Source organism: Bufo bufo, chromosome 1 (assembly GCF_905171765.1).
Source record: "Bufo bufo chromosome 1, aBufBuf1.1, whole genome shotgun sequence".
Classification (NCBI taxonomy): domain Eukaryota; kingdom Metazoa; phylum Chordata; class Amphibia; order Anura; family Bufonidae; genus Bufo; species Bufo bufo.
In genome coordinates, this window is record NC_053389.1 from 405,524,065 (window position 1) to 405,542,673 (window position 18,609).

The following is an 18,609-nucleotide window of genomic DNA, read 5'->3' on the forward strand; positions in this document are numbered from 1 at the left end:
AAGGCAACTGACTGCTATTATTTCAGAGTCAAAATTGTATATATTTTTTTTATGTAAACTACTGTGACACCAGATATGAGTTGCACTGGTGTGACACTGTGCACTGGCAGGGCCTGAAACACACATACGTTAAGGCAACTGACTGCTATTATTTCACAGTCAATTATTTTTTATTTTTTTTAATGTAAGCTACTGTGACACCAGATATGAGTTGCACTGGTGTGACACTGTGCACTGGCAGGGCCTGAAACACACACACGTCAAGGCAACTTACTGCTATTATTTCACAGTCAAAATTGCATTATTTTTTTTTATGTAAACTACTGTGACACCAGATATGAGTTGCACTGGTGTGACATTGTGCACTGGCAGGGCCTGAAACACACACGTTAAGGCAACTGACTGCTATTATTTCACAGTCAAAATTGTAGGTTTTTTTTAAATGTAAACTACTGTGACACCAGATATGAGTTGCACTGGTGTGACACTGTGCACTGGCAGGGCCTGAAACACACACACGTTAAGGCAACTGACTGCTATAACTTCACAGTCAAAATTGTATATTTTTTTTTAAATGTAAACTACTGTGACACCAGATATGAGTTGCACTGGTGTGCCACTGTGCACTGGCAGGGCCTGAAACACACACACGTTAAGGCAACTGACTGCTATTATTTCACAGTCAAAATTGTAGTTTTTTTTTAAATGTAAACTACTGTGACACCAGATATGAGTTGCACTGGTGTGACACTGTGCACTGGCAGGGCCTGAAACACACAAACGTTAAGGCAGCTAACTGCTATTATTTCACAGTCAAAAAATTTTTTAATTTTTTTTTATGCAAGCTACTGTGACACCAGATATGAGTGGTGGCACTGGGCAAGTGGGCACAGTATACGCTGTGAGCCTGACACACACGCTGGCAGGCAACTGCAATTAGATTACACAGGGAGAAAAAAAAAAAGCAGACTGATGTTCTAGCCCTAAAAAGGGCTTTTGGGGTGCTGTCCTTACAGCAGAGATCAGATGAGTCTTTCAGGACTGCAGTGGACACTGAATACACTGGCCTAACTATCGATTTCCCTATTAAATCAGCAGCAGCTACACTGTCCCTCCTCTCACTAAGAATGCAGCTTCCGAATGAATCTAAAATGGATGCTGTCCAGGAGGTGGGAGGGTCTGGGAGGGAGGGTATGATGCTGATTGGCTGGAATGTGTCTGCTGACTGTGAGGTACAGGGTCAAAGTTTACTCAATGATGACGGATAGGGGGCGGACCGAACATTGCATATGTTTGCCTGCCGCGGCGAACAAGCTATGTTCGCCGGGAACTGTTCGCCGGCGAATAGTTCGGGACATCTCTAGTAAGAATACCTAACTGGGTTTATAAACTATAAAATATAGGTTTCATATCATTTGGAATTAAGATCTAAAATTTTAAAAAATTTTAAATTAATTCTGTTGGATGGATGGTCTGGTTAAAAAATGAAAGATTACATTAGGTTTTTTTTTTGTATTTTTTTAATCTAAGTTATTAGTAGTTGAGATTTGAAATCTTATCAAGAGTTTAAAAAGAATTGCAATTGAGAAGTATAATATACTGAAGGGACTGAAGTATATTATAGCTTTGAAAGACCCTAATTTTAGATTTTTTGGGGGGGCTTTAACACCACAAAAAAAGTGAGCTAGCTAAAAAAATATGAAATGCTAAAAAAGAGCATGTATTAAATTGGAAAATGAGGTTTATTCATCTCATAAATATGTTATGGAGAGAATGCTGCATAAGCAGAACATTAAAGAAAATATAGATTTTGCGCTCTATATATCAACACGTTCAAGAGGAGATGGATGAAATGGAAATGTTAATGTTAAATACTCTGCATACTACATTGAAAAAAGAACATTTAAACATGTATAGACTTTCCAGCAGGTGCTAAATTACAATTCTCTGGAAGTTTGCTTAACCACTTAATTGAAAGATTTGTATTCCAAAACTAAATGTAATTTGCTTTAATTAGTTCACTTGGCATTTATTCTATCTGTTCATCAAATGTATTTCTGTCACCAGACTTTTCTCAGTATATTCTGTATATAAAACCCCTGAACACAAACCAAATGTTGTGATCATGTCCACAACAGCTAATTCAATTAGATTTTTATCTTGGATTTACTGACACTCCGATTTATGCATATGTCAGATATAATGTAACTTACTTATAAGGGTAATGTGTAAGGAGGTGTTTGAGCCAACCCTGAACTGAAATGTAATCATTGTGCATTGGGCTGAAATTACCAGTGAGGTTAACTGGGCCATGTTATGTTTGCTACACTGTGCACCAATGTGCCCCATAACGTTTTTCAGTTGCAGGTACTGTACCTTCAACAGTGCACTGTTGGTTATGTTACATGTGATATTGCAGGCGGGCACCTGGGCTCCACTGGTTCTGGTCACAGTTACACATTTAAGCGTGGCAATGTATGGTCTCTGTTCAGAGCAGTGGAGCAGTAGTGTACAGTGTGTCAGGTGCAGCTGTGACAGGTACTGACAGAGAGCTACAGCAGCAAACCAGATTGGTTGATAAGGTAAAAATTGGGTATGTGAGCCATAATAAAGTTGTTGTTCCTGAGATTCCATTGTTTGGTGAAACACCATCCTTGTGTCTTAACCTGCAATGGCTGTAGCCTTGCTTGAGGCTGCCATGTCTAAGAAGAACCCTTGAAAGGAGGCGTCATGTAAGCACTGCAAGTGATCTGGATTGATTCCTGGAAAGTGCCTTCACTATGGGCATGACCTGATCACCTGAGGAAGACCCTGGATACTTCTGCTATTGATACCACACACTGAGAGAATGCTCACTCAAGGTGCCCTGCCACATTGCTTTTGTGGTTGGTTAGAGTGTAACCAATATGCTGTGCACCCTCAAAAAGAGGCTTTAACCCATATATTATGTGAACTGAAAGCGAGATCAACACAATGTGTGCCCTCTAAGAATGATCTGTTGTAACCACCAAGCTCTTTGTACTTATGATACTAAGAAACTGCCAAGCTATGCGCCTTTTTTAACTGCCAACTGTAACTGTAACTTTGTAACTGTATGTATTGTGTTTGCACCCACCAAATATTGTTGCCCTGTTGAAGTACAGCTAATTCCAGCTCACTGCCACATTTATGCCTCTTACTGCAGGATCTTGAATTGGGTACAATAATAGCCAAGGGCCACACCCAATAATGAACCTCTCATAAATATAATATAGTGTGTCTCCAGAGACTGACTATGTCTACACTGAACCTTATGGAAGGGTTCCAATTCGGGGCTCATTCACATGGCAAAGCTACATGAACAGACCTTGTACAATGGTACATAGAGTATCTAGTTCTACCAATATATTTTGTATCATCATGTCATGTCATGTGCCATCATAAGTAAGAAATGCTTCTAGAGGAGAAACCTTGCAATAATACATGGACTGAGTAGCTTGTGTAAAAAAAAATTGAAGGCACAAGGTGTAATACTGAATACTGTATGAACCCTTAGTATATATAGTACATGGACATACCTCACACAGATTGCAAGCTATCATTAAGGTTCACCACAAAGAGGACATCCTCACCATAACCATGTTAACCGTTTGGTTACCGGAGTGTTTACTTACTTACCAGGACCCTTTTTTTGTTTTAGAAGTGGGCCTATCTAACTGCAAATAACTAATTAATTTGCGAGCCAACCTACATGTATTTGATATTATTTTTCACGGGACACCTTAGACGTGCTAATATTTAAGAAAAAACAGAAAATTATGAAAAAAAGCTTAGACCCTCTCACCATATGTTTGTATCATGAAAATGAATGCTACTTGTGTAATTTATCTACTGGCTAAGTCCATCACAAGATTTCAAAGGACTAGAGCGCTGTTTAGATTTTCATGGCCTATTTTTTTGTTGCTGGTTCTATTCCACTGTACTGCCAGTACCGATGTAGTACAGCTCCAAAACATTAAAAGCTCAAGGAAATTTGGACATTTAAGCTTAAGTGAAAAAAATATGTGTACACTTGTAGATTTCATGCACAAAAAACTCACTATTCTAAATGTAGCCAAAATGAATAGCGTATTATTCGCCCTATAAGACGCACCTAGGTTTTTGAGGAGGAAAATGCTTTTGGTGGGTTTTGAACTAATGGTGGTCTGTGGATGACACTATTATGAGGGATCTGTGGAAGACACTGTTATGGGGGATCTGTGGGTGACACTGTTATGGGGATCTCTGGATGGCTCTTATTGGGGTCTCTGGATGACACTGTTATGGGGGGATCTGTGGATGACACATATATGTGTCATCCACAGATCCCCTCCATAGCAGTGTCCCTGTAGTGTGAATGACCCCCAATACAGGGGTGGGGGTCGCATCTGGTTTTATAATGAGTCTGACAGCATGGCCCGTGCAGTGACTGTATTCTACTACACAGGCCCCGCTCACTGTATATACCGTAATCTTATCTATAATTGTGGCATTGTTAATATATACAAATTCAGGTTAATCAGCGCCTGTATTACTTACAACAATAGCTCGGTAGCAGAGAGGAGGGAGGAGGCAAGCCAGGAGGACAGGCGCTGGCAGCGTGAGTCACTACGTCACGCGCCTGCGCCGCCTGCTTCATTCATAAAGTGGGCGGTGCAGGCGCGTGATGTAGTGACTCACGCTGCCAGCGCCCGTCCACCCGGCCTGCCTCCTCCCTCCTCTCTGCTACCGAGCGCGTGTTGTAAGTAATACAGGCGCTGATTAACCAGAATTTGTATATATTAACAATGCCACAATTATAGATAAGATTACGGTATATACAGTGAGCGGGGCCCGTGTAGTAGAATACAGTCACTGCACGGGCCCCACTGTCATTATAAAAGCAGATGCCGGCCCCAGCCCCTTCTCCCTCTCAGCTGATACACCCACCGCGCGGCATCGCGGCGCGGCGTATCATTGACAGTTCAGCAAAATGCAGCATTCGTCCCATAAGACGCACTGCTATTTTTCCCCCACTTTTGGGGGGGAAAAAGTGCGTCTTATAGGGCGAAAAATACGGTACCTATATTTTAGCAATTTTTTTATGAAAGTAAAAAGCCCCAAAAATGTGTGTACGTGTGTGTATTTTACAAACACAAAGTTGCTATATTATTGCTAAAACAAATATATTTTATTTTTTATGAACAAGAAAGCCGAGGAAATGTGTGTATGTGTGGTACATAGTCTGCTGTGCTAAAACTAGTAACTAATAACTATATAAAACTTTTTCATTTTTTTTATTTCACTTTATTATTTTTTATTATTTAATCCCCATTAGTATGTGTTCCATAATTGACAGCGCAGTCCAGTGCACATCTTGTCTGATGTATGCAGTCCTGGAACAGCCGTTCGAGGATGTATATCATTGTTCTAAATGTGAGCAAATTCCATTTGGAATGACAAATTGAGAATCTAAACGGGTGAGTTTCAACACTGAGAGGCGTTAACAATTTGGAAAAGAGTTTGCTGCTCACAGAGCAAGCACTCTATGGGGTAGATGAGGGGGAGGGTGAAAGTGAGGAGGCTGAGGAAAGTGAGGTAGCTAGCTGGGTAGCAGTTAGAAAGTGGGGTAGAGGGAAGAGTGCAAGGGAGGCTAGCCCTGATCTGTCACACCCCAACAAGTTTGCACGGTTGGCAGATGAGGGTGATGTCGGTTCAGGGACAGCACTGCTGCAGCCGGACACTTCCTCTGCCAGTCAGTCGAATGTCAGTTCCAGTAAGCAGGGGACCAGGAGAGCAGGGCAGGCCAGACAGGTGCTGGTAGTGGGAGACTCTATTATTAGGGATACAGAAAGGGCAATCTGTCACAAAGACCGTGATCGCCGAACATTGTGTTGTCTTCCTGGCGCTAGAGTTCAACACATTGCGGATCGGGTTGACAGATTACTGGGAGGGGCTGGAGAAGACCCAGCGGTCATGGTCCATATCGGAACCAATCTCTGTCAGCTACAGGCTCTATCGTAGGGATGGGCTGCACCTCAATGGTGAAAGGGCAGCTGTGTTGGGGGAAAAGATGGCTAGAAGGTTGGAGGAGTGTTTAAACTAGGGACTGGGGGGAGGGTAATTACGTTATAGGATGGGAAGATAGTGCAGATAGAGGCCGGGTGTCACGGATGATGTTGCAGATAGCTGGAAGTTATGGATAAACATCCGACTGGTTTGATCCCAAACTAAGGAGCATAAAGGTGACCCCTGTAAAAGCCTAAGAGCTCACCCTGACTGCTAAGCTCATACAAAGGTCTCAGAGGTAGACTATTGCATGCCCTCGTACCTAGACTGTAAAACCCTATAATAGTGAGGGGACATGACCACCGGCTCCCTGTACTTAATACGGAGGGAGTCAGGGTCACCTAGAATCCAGCCAGCAAGAAAACACAATACATGAAAGGACTTATCTGAAAAGGCAGGAACAGAAGCCTCCAGCAGTGAACACTAATCCAGGAAGTAGTATAAACTGTAAAGTGAGGCAGTATGGGAGGGAATATAAAGGAAAGAGGATTAGTCTAAATAGGTGACACCTGGGAGAAGAAAATAAGATGACAAAGTGAAACCAAAACAAAGAACATCATGCAAGAGGTAGAGAAGGACGTCTGTCAGACCTTCTCAGAGAGCTGGCGGTGACAGTACCCCTCCCTCTATGAGTGGACTCCGGACACTCAGTGCCCACCTTCTCAGGAGTGGACCTATGGAAAGCCCTGATGAGACGAGTGGCCTTAATGTCTGCCACTGGGACCCACATCCTCTCCTCAGGACCATAACCCTCCCAATGAACGAGGTACTGGAGAGAACCGCGGATAATGCGAGAATCCACAATCCTAGAGACCTGAAAATCAAAATTACCATCAACAACAATCGGAGGAGGAGGCAAAGAGGAGGGTACAGTGGGTTGGACATAAGGTTTTAATAGGGACTTGTGAAAAACATTATGGATCTTCCAAGTCTGAGGAAGATCAAGACGCAAGGCAACGGGATTGATGACGGACAAGATCTTGTAAGGCCCAATAAACTTAGGACCCAACTTCCAGGAGGGAACCTTCAGTTTGATATTCTTTGTAGACAACCACACCAGATCACCCACATTCAGGTCCGGACCAGACACACGTCTCTTATCCGCCACACGCTTATATCTCTCACTCATCCTCTTCAGATTACCCAGAATCTTTTGCCAAATAAATGACAAAGACGAGGAAAATCTCTCCTCATCAGGTAAACCAGAAGACCCCTCTCCAGAGAATGTCCCAAACTGCGGATCAAACCCATATGAACCAAAAAATGGTGACTTATCAGAGGACTCCTGGCGACGGTTATTTAAAGCAAACGCAGCATGGGACAAAAAAGAACATCAATCCTCCTGATTCTCTGCCACAAAACAGTGCAGATATGTCTCCAGATTCTGATTGACGCGTTCGGTCTGACCATTCGACTGCGGGTGAAAAGCAGAAGAGAACGACAACCGAACCCCCAAGCGAGAACAGAAGGCCTTCCAGAATCTGGAAACAAATTTCGTGCCCCTATCAGAAACGATGTCTGAAGGAATGCCATGCAATTTGACATTGTGATCAACAAATGCTTGCGCCAGCGTCTTAGCATTGGGTAACCCAGGAAAGGGAATGAAATGCGCCATTTTGCTAAAACGGTCCATCAACACCAGAATCACAGTCTTCCCCGAGGAACGAGGCAGGTCCGTAATAAAGTCCATGGACAGATGCGTCCAAGGACGGGAAGGAATGGGTAACGGGAGGAGAGAACCCGATGGCCGTGAATGAGGGACCTTGGCACGAGCGCAGGTCTCGCAGGCTGCCACAAAACCCTCAACAGTCTTACGAAGAACCGGCCACCAGAATCTCCGAGCAATGAGATCCACTGTGGCTCTACTCCCCGGGTGCCCAGCAAGGACAGTATCGTGGTGCTCCTTAAAAACCTTGTGTCGTAAAGCGAGAGGCACAAACAACCTTCCAGGAGGACAAAGATCAGGAGCCTCTGCCTGGACTGCCTGAACCTCTGCCTCCAAATCAGGATAAAGAGCAGAGACGACCACCCCTTCAGCCAAAATGGGACCCGGGTCTTCCAAGTTCCCCCCTCCCGGAAACAACGTGACAGGGCATCAGCCTTCACATTTTTAACCCCAGGGCGGAACATGACCACAAAATTAAACCTAGAAAAGAATAAAGACCATCTGGCCTGTCTCAAGTTCAGACGCTTGGCTGATTCCAAGTAGGCCAGATTCTTATGGTCGGTAAACACGGTAATAGGATGTCTGGCTCCCTCTAGCCAATGGCGCCATTCCTCAAAAGCTAATTTGATGGCCAACAACTCCCTATCTCCGACATCGTAATTTATCTCTGCAGAGGAGAGTTTCCTTGAGAAAAAGGCACACGGTCGCCATTTGGCAGGAGAGGGACCCTGAGATAAGACCGCACCCACACCCACCTCAGAAGCGTCCACCTCAACAATAAAAGGTAGAGAGACATCAGGTTGTACCAAAATGGGAGCGGAAGCAAAACTCTCTTTGATACTAGAAAAGGCCCTAAGCGCATCTACCGACCAGGAGGAAAAATCTACCCCCTTTTTAGTCATATCAGTGAGTGGCTTAACAACAGAGGAATAATTCAAAATGAACTTTCTGTAATAATTGGCAAAACCCAAAAACCGCATCAGCGCCTTCTGATTCTCAGGAAGCTCCCAATCAAGCACAGCGTGGACCTTCTCAGGGTCCATGCGAAAACCAGAAGCGGAGAGAAGAAAACCAAGAAATTGAATCTCCGGAACCGCAAACACACATTTTTCCAGTTTAGCCTACAATTTATTCTCCCGCAGAATGAGCAAGACCTGACGTAGGTGGTCCCTATGAGTTTTGAAATCAGGAGAAAAAATCAAAATGTCATCTAGATACACCAGTACAAATCTCCCCATTAAATGATAAAAAATGCTGTTCACAAAATGTTGGAAGACGGCTGGAACATTCATCAAACCAAAGGGCATAACCAAATTCTCGAAATGACCCTCAGGGGTATTGAAGGCCGTCTTCCATTCGTCCCCCTCCCTGACCCTGACTAGGTTATATGCCCCTCTTAAATCCAACTTAGAAAAAACTTTAGATTCATTGGAAAAACAGGGGGCACACCAAATAATACACGGAGTGCAAAGGGTGGTGAAAGGAGCATATAACAATATTACCTGACCCAAGAGAGAGTCACAAGAACCACCCCATAAATGCACATCCGACAATAAGTCAATATAAAAATACAGTATATATAAAGTTTACTGGACACACCAACAGACACACATAAAAAATTGTATACAATTAGAACAAAGTGCGGTATGCAATGTAATATATGTAACTGACACACACAGGTCCACTGGGTTGCCACAAAATGGGCATATACACTATTAACCAGCATATAAAAATCCAATACAAATCATGAAGCAAATGTATAGTAAGGTAAGACCACTAGAAATGAAAACGGACCATGATAAAGTCTAATATAAAGAGCCAAACCTACATAAGCCGCTTAATAGTGTATATGCCCATTTTGTGGCAACCCAGTGGACCTGTGTGTGTCGGTTACATATATTACATTGCATACCGCACTTTGTTCTAATTGTATACAATTTTTAATGTGTGTCTGTTGGTGTGTCCAATAAACTTTATATATATTTTTATATTGACTTATTGTCGGATGTGCATTTATGGGGTGGTTCTTGTGACTTTCTCTTGGGTCAGGTAATATTGAGAAAAAACTTTAGCCCCAACAATCTGGTTAAACAGGTCCGGGATCAGAGGAAGCGGATATGGGTCACGAATTGTGATACAGTTCAGCTCCCTGAAATCCAGACAAGGTCTTAAAGAACCATCTTTTTTCTTAACAAAAAAAAACCAGCGGCAACAGCTGACTTCGAGGGTCGGATATGTCCTTTTCTCAGGCTCTCAGAGATATAAGTACGCATAACGACTCTTTCAGGTTGGGAGAAATTGTATAAACGTGATTTTGACAGCTTGGCGCCTGGGATGAGATTAATAGGGCAATCGTACTCCCGGTGAGGGGGCAGCTCCTGGACACCACTCTCGGAAAACACATCCGAAAATTGAGAGAGAAAAGATGGTACAGTCTTGGTAGAAACCTCTGAAAGAGACGCCGTGAGGCAATTCTCTCTGCAGAAGTCACTCCAACCATTTATTTGCCTTGCTTCCCAATCAATGGTGGGGTTATGTTTAGTGAGCCAGGGTAGCCCCAACACTAGAGGAGTAGGTAATCCGCTTAGGACGAAACATGACATATCCTCAACATGAGCATCACCCACAGTCATACAAATATTGTGAACTATGCCCTTTAACGATTTTTGAGAAAGTGGAGCGGAATCGATAGCAAAAACAGGTATATCCTTTTCCAAAGTGCATACCTGGAAACCATGTGTTATAGCAAATTGATTATCAATGAGATTGACAGCTGCTCCACTATCTACAAAAATCTCACAAACAATGTTCTTACTATCTAGCGCCACCCTGGCAGGTAGGACAAAACGGGAACTACAAGCAAACGGCAAACCTTCAATTTCCGCATCAACCTTGCCAATAGTAGCAAATGGAAAGTTTTTAGAGGGTTTTTTTCTTTTTGTTTCTTTATTACCCTCAGAAAACTCCCTGAATCTCCTAGAGGGGCAAACATTAGCCAAATGATTTATACCCCCACAAAAGAAACAAACCCTCCTCTGAGAGCTGAATCCTCTACTATCAGAGGCAAGCAAACCCAGCTGCATGGCCTCCTGCTCAGAGGGGATTGAAAGAGACTGAGACCCCTGCACACTGAATGAGACCGCCCCATTGTCCTTGGACTGAATATGACAGGAAGGAGTGGTCTCTCCTCTCTCTCTAAGGCGCCTGTCAATACGAACAGCTAGAGACATGGCAGACTCTAACGAGGCAGGTCTCTCATGAAACGCAAATGCATCTTTCAATCCCTCCGAAAGACCATGGCAAAATTGACTTCGGAGTGCAGCATCGTTCCAACCAGTATCAGCTGCCCATCTCCGAAATTCAGAACAATATATCTCTGCGGACTGTTTACCCTGGCATAAAAGACGCCGTTTAGATTCAGCCAGAGCAATACGATCCAGGTCATAATATATCTGCCCCAGGGCTACAAAAAATTCATCCACCGATCCGAGGGGCCGTGGCCCCACCGGCAGCGAAAAGGTCCAAGACTGAGCATTATCCCTGAGCAGCGAGATGATGATCCCCACCCTCTGCTCCTCATCACCAGAGAAATGGGGAAGTAGGCGAAAATGGAGTTTGCAAGCCTCTCTAAAGCGAACAAAATTCTCACGACCCCCGGAGAACTTATCCGGAAGCGAGATCTTAGGCTTGGAACAAACTCCATGAACGCAAGCAGAACTGGTCCCCTGAAACTGAGACACAGTTTTACGGAGATCTGCTACCTCCAGTGAAAGACCCTGCATGCGGTCAATCAAGGCTGAAACCGGATCCATGCTTAAGACGGTAAGGGCAGTTTATAATGTCACGTATGATGTTGCAGATAGCTGGAAGTTATGGATAAACATCCGACTTGATCCCAAACTAAGTAGCATAAAGGTGACCCCTGTAAAACCCTAAGAGCTCACCCTGACTGCTAAGCCCACACAAAGGTCTCAGAGGTAGACTATTGCATGCCCTCGTTCCTAGACTGTGTGACACCTGAAAACCCTATAATAGTGAGGGGACACGACCACCGGCTCCCTGCACATAATACGGAGGGAGTCATGGTCACCTAGAATCCAGCCAGAAAGAAAACACAATACATGAAAGAACTTATCTGAACAGGCAGGAACAGAAGCCTCCAGCAGTGTACACCAATCCAGAAAGTATTTTAAACCGCAAAGTGAGGCAGTATGGGAGGGAATATAAAGGAAAGAAGATTAGTCTAAATAGGTGACACCTGGGAAAAGAAAATGAGATGAGAAGGTGAAACCAAAACAAAGAACATCATGCAAGAGGTAGAGAAGGACGTCTGTCAGACCTTCTCAGAGAGCTGGCGGTGACACCGGGGGCAAGGTAATGGGACTGGGGGAAGATGGAAAGGTGTAGGGTAAAAAATATACATAAACCTCTTAATTGTATGTATACTAATGCCAGAAGCCTGACTAATAAAACTGGTGAAAAGGAATTAGTGATGTGTGAGGAGGACTATGACATAGTGGGAATAACTGAGACATGACTGGATGATAGCTACGACTGGGCAGTTAATGTACAAGGTTAGTCTGTTTAGAAAGGATCGTCAAAACTGGAGAGGGGGAGGGGTCTGCCTTTATGTAAAGTCCTGTCTAAAGCCCACAGTCCGAGAAGATATAAGTGAGGGACATGAACATGTGGAGTCACTGTGGGGAGAAATACATGGAGGCAAAAATAATAATAAATTACTAATAGGAGTTTATTATAAACCAACTAATATACCACAGAAAAACTGCTACTAAACGAGATAGACAAGGCGGCAAAATATAATCAGGTGGGTATTATGGGGGACTTCAACTACCCAGATATACACTGGGAAACTGAAAGCTGTACATCTCATAAAGGAAACAGGTTATTGGCAATAACCAAAGACAATTAACTTTCCCAACTTGTTCAGGACCCGACTAGAGGGACAGCCATACTGGACTTGGTATTAACCAATAGACCTGACAGAACAACAGATGTGCAGGTTGGGGGACACCTGGGAAATAGTGACCATAGATTAATAACCTTCCAATTATCCTTCAAACGAGCGTTTCTACAGGGAGGAACAAAAATACCAAACTTCAAAAAAGCTAAATTTAGCCAACTAAGAGAGGCCATGGTCCTAACTAACTGGGACAAAGTCCTCAAAAATAAAAATACAGCCACAAAATGGGGTATTTTTAAAAGCATCCTAAAATCTAATTGTGAGAGGTACATACCTTATGGGAATAAAAGGTTAAGGAACAAGAAGAAATCAATGTGGATAAATAGAACTGTAAAGAAGGCAATAAATGACAGAAATAAAGCATTTAAATCACTAAAACAGGAGGGTAGGGAGGAAGCACTGAAAAACTATAAGGAAAAAAATTGAATATGTAAAAAACAAATAAAAGCCGACAAACTAGAGACCGAGAGATTAATTGCCAAAGAGAGTAAAACTAACCCTAAAATGTTCTTCAATTATATAAATAGTAAAAAGTATAAATCTGAAGGTGTCGGCCCTCTACAGAGCAATGAGGGGGGAGTTGCAGAGAGCGATGAGGAGAAAGCAAAGCTATTAAATATTTTTTTTGTCCGCTGTATTCACTGAGGAAAATAAACTGTCAGATGAAATGCAGAATGTAAAAGAAAATTCCCCATTAAAAGTGCCCTGTCTGACCCAGGAAGAAGTACAACAGCGACTTAAAAAGATTAAAATAGACAAATCGCCAGGGCCAGATGGCATACACCCCCGTATCCTAAGAGAATTAAGTAATGTCATAGCCAGACCCTTATTTACAGACTCTATACTGACAGGGAGTGTTCCACAGGATTGGCGCATAGTAAATGTGGTGTCAATATTCAAAAAGGGTGCAAAAACAGACCCCGGAAACTATAGGCCGGTAAGTTTAACATCTGTTGTGGGTAAACTGTTTGAATGTTTTCTAAGAGATGCTATCTTGGAGGATCTCAATGAAAACAAGCAAATAACATCATATCAGCATGGCTTTATGAGGGATCGGTCATGTCAAACTAATTAATCAGTTTCTATGAGGAGGTAAGTTCTAGACTTGACAGCGGCGAATTAATGGATGTCGTATATCTGAACTTCTCCAAAGCATTTGACACTGTACCACATAAAAGGTCAGTATATAAAATGAGAATGCTCGGACTGGGAGAAAACATCTGTATGTGGGTAAGTAACTGGCTCAATGATAGAAAACAGAGGGTGGTTATTAATGGTACACACTCAGATTGGGTCACTGTCACTAGAGGAGTACTGCAGGGGTCAGTATTGGGCCCTATTCTCTTCAATATATTTATTAATGATCTTGTAGAAGGCTTGCACAGTAAAATATAAATTTTTGCAGATGACACTAAACTGTGTAAAGTAATTAACACTGAAGAGGACCCTATACAGCTACAGATGGATATGGATAGATTGAAAGCTTGGGCAGAGAAGTGGCAGATGAGGTTTAACACTGACAAATGTAAGGTTATGCACATGGGAAGGAATAATGCAAATCACCAGTACATACTAAATGGTAAAACACTGGGTAACACTGACATGGAAAAATACCTAGCAATTTTAATAAACAGCAAACTAAGCTGCAAAAACCAGTGTCAGGCAGCTGCTGCCAAGGCCAATAAGATAATGGGTTGCATCAAAAGGGGCATAGATGCCCGTGGTGAGAACATAGTCCTACCACTTTACAAATCACTAGTCAGACCACACGTGAAGTACTGTGTACAGTTCTGGGCTCCTGTGAACAAGGCAGACATAGCAGAGCTGGAAAGGGTTCAGAGGAGGGCAATTAAAGTAATAACTGGAATGGGGCAACTACAGTACCCTGAAAGATTAACAACATTAGGGTTATTCACTTTAGAAAAAAGACGACTGAGGGGAGATCTAATTACTATGTATAAATATATCAGGGGTCAGTACAGAGATCTTTCCCATCATCTATTTATCTGCGTCTGGAGGAAAGAAGGTTTGTACACAAACATAGAAAAGGATTCTTTATAGTAAGAGCAGTGAGACTATGGAATTCTCTGCCTGAGGAGGTGCTGAGTGTAATAATATTACAGGCTATAGCTACTAGAGAGGGGTTGTTGATCCAGGGAGTTATTCTGATAGCCTTATTGGAGTCGGGAAGGAATTTTTCCCCCCTTAAGTGGGGAAAATTGGCTTGTACCTCACAGTTTTTTTTTTTTTGCTTTCCTCTGGATCAACCTGCAGGATAAACAGGCCGAACTGGATGAACAAATGTCTTTTTTCGGCCTTATATACTATGTTACTATGTTAATATTTTATTTTTTTATACAAATTTTTTTATTAACCCCTTCCTTCTGTAGTCAGAGGAGGAAGGAGTGAAATCACAGACTGCAGGTTCACAATTAAATTTACAGCCAGCAGGGGACACTCTCACATCAACGCGCCCCTGACAGCTTTTTCACTTCACACTGCGATAGATCACTGTACACAGTGATGACACAATGGGAGACCACTATGTCCGTTCTCTTGCATACTTATTGTGACCACAGAGTAATGACAGCATGGTCGCAGAGATCCATGGGGCGTTGGCAGATTGCAATGTAACCTGATGCTTTTATACGTTGGGTTACAGATAAAAGCTTACTGCCATGACGTATATAATTGTGCAGCAGTAAGCAAAAGGTTTAAGAGCTCAGCTCCACTTTAATGGATAATATATACGAACATTTAGCTGAGGTACCTGAGTTGTTATATACCAGAACATCATTGGAGAAGCTGTACATTTGCTAGCATGGCATTGGCATATTACAAAATATTTTGTTAGGTAGAGAAATTGTAAAGGGGGAATATTAATCACCAATATTATGCAAATATCGATAATTAATATTCATAAATAGGAGGAGCCGTCTATTGATGACCCCGCCTATTTATACCTTTATATAACAGTACAATACTTTCACTATACTTTACGCTAATCACTAAGCTAGCTGCATGCGCCTTACTAAACTAACTATCGCCAATAACTACACGTTACACAGATAGTTACAAACAAAACATAGTATTTATTAATATCAAACAATACACTAGGCACGCAATACACTAAAAATACAGCACTAAATATACAGTACTAAACTACACTACACAGTTCCCAAATTCCACCCACAAACTAACTATACAATACACTCACACATATATTAGCAGGCCACCCACCTGGTTCTAACTGTCCCTATGGGGTACGACAAGTTAACGGTGGCACTGCAGGGGTGTATGCAGGCCACAGACACGAATACAGTAATGTAAGGGTAAATACCCTGCAAGTGAATAGAGGTGAGGTACAGTGGGGGCGATCAGGGTTGTATAGCAATTCAAGGGTAAATACCCTGCAAGTGTACAGAGAGGGGGTATAGCACAGGGGTTATTCAGGGGAGTAGGGGTTTGGATGTGCAGGGGTTAACCAGGGGGGATAATAGTTGGTGGGATAGTGGTATTGGCTCAGGGGTGTACCAGGGTTGTAGGGATTACCAGGGGTGTAGGGGTTTGTGGGTAGGTAGGGGTGAGGTCAATGCAAGGGTTAATACCCTGCAAGTGCTGGGGGTTATGTAGGGGATATGGGAGGAGGTACAGGGATAGGGGATGTGGATCATTGGTGGGATAGGAGATATGGGCAAATAGGGGTTAATAGGAATCGTTGGTGGGATAGTGATAGTCAGCGCTTTGCTCGTTGTCCAGGGGGGGTCCTCCTCAGGTGGGGCGGCTCGACAGCTCTACTCCAGCCGGGGGGGCGCTCGGCTCTCCTGAGCGCCGGTTGCGCTCTCCTTCAGGGGGGGTCCGGTAGGGGTCTCTGTCCACAGTGCAGGGCTGCCGGACTTTATATCCTGTAGCCCGCACTCCTGGGCCGCGGCGCATGCGCTGTGCGCGCACGCCACCGGTAAAGGCACGCGGGCTGGCGCGGTGATATGATTTTACCGCGCCAGCCCGCGCGTCCCTGAACGCGCACAGAAGGGACGTGCCATTTGCAGACAGCCGGGAGAAGCCTTTGATCTCCCGCCTGCAGCACCTGGATTCCGGACAGCGCGATAGTAATCGCGCTGTCGGAATGTGCATAATAGAAAGAGGGGAGGCTTTTCCCTTCCTTCTATCATGCATAATTATCTCCAGCACTGCTGGAGATAATTACAACAAAGGACTCAGATTCAGTTGAATCTGAGTTCTTTGTAGTCCTCAGGATGACCGGACCTTAGTCCGGTCATTCTGATACAATTAACCAGATTGCATCAGTGCGAATGCTTGGGGCACATTCACACTGATGCACCTGGTTTCAGGTATAGGGGGAGAATATATGTATAATATACATGTGTATGGATGCTTGGGGCACATCCATACACATGTATACACTGATATTGAGGTATTATAAGGGACTTATATCAGGGGGCATATCTATATGTTATAAGGGGGATTTATACATATATCATACACCTATGTTATAAGGGGGCACAGCCCCTATACCATAAGGGGGCACAGCCCCTAACATTATAAGGGGGCACAGCCCCTTACACTATAAGGGGGCACAGCCCCCTACACTATAAGGGGGCACAGCCCCTACATATATGTAACAAGGGACCTATAAAGGGGGATCTTCCAGGGACCACATATTTTCCACATCATCCTATAAAGTGACCATTAATGCATGCATATATATCATACATGCATGCACGTGTTTGCATGCATATATGTATATATATGCATGCATCTCAACCCTTTCTCAACAATCCCCCTGTTGTCGGAATTTCGACAATTTCTTGGGGGAAAAGGGTTGAGATATATTTGCCCCCCCTCCTCAACCCCATCCTTGGTGGAAGTTCAGGAAGAACTGTAGTGCTCACTGATCTTTAGGTACCTAGACATCCCTCATTCAGCTTCCTCCGACCTGCCCTTCACCGTAACCCACTCGTCCATCCACAGGATACACCGTCTTCTTCTCGCGGGAACTTTCTTGACATCTTTTGAATAGTCTACCAGTGTCGGACACTCCAAATGTTTGGAATGACCACACCCCCACAGTCTCTCGGTAGTATTGACGATCTTCAGGTATGGCCCGCCTCCAAGGAATCTGGAGCGGGTTCACCCTCACAACCTTTAACTGGCCTTTCTTTCAAGTAATCTTCCAGTGTCGGCCACCCCCAATGTTTGGAGTGACCACACCCCCACAGTCTCTCGGTATTATTGCCGATCTTCAGGTATGGCCCGCCTCCACGGAATCTGGAGAGGGTTCACCCTCACAACCTTTCCTTTCCTTCAAGTAACAGTCTTCCAGTGTCGGCCACCCCCACTTTGGAGTGACCACACCCCCACAGTCTCTTGGTAGTTCTGCCGATCTTCAGGTATGGCCCGCCCCCAAGGAATTTGGAGCGTGTTCACCCTCACAACCTCAGTCCCAAATTTTTCCAAGCACGACTTTCTCTTGTTCCATCTTGATGGGTGCGGTTCTCCCGTGGACAGATTAATAGGTCTTTACAAGGCAGGTCAGATTGAGGTGATGTCATGGTACCTAAATTCTAACTGTGGAGAACACCTCCGCCACACTACACATCCAGCCCATCCCTTAAGAACTTCACCGTTCCAGGGTTTCAAGGTGGCAAATGGCAAACAGAGGAGGCCTGTCCCTATCTTGTCCTAATCTTATCCCCATTCACACAATATACATGTCACATCCCTCCCAACATCACCAAATTACATTATATGTGTGTACCCATGGAGACTCATGCAACCTGGCATATCTCTACACCTCCAAAGACACAGGTAGGTCACAGACCCTCGTGTCAATGGGAAACTACTATAGGATGCAAATGTGTACAGCCAAATAATA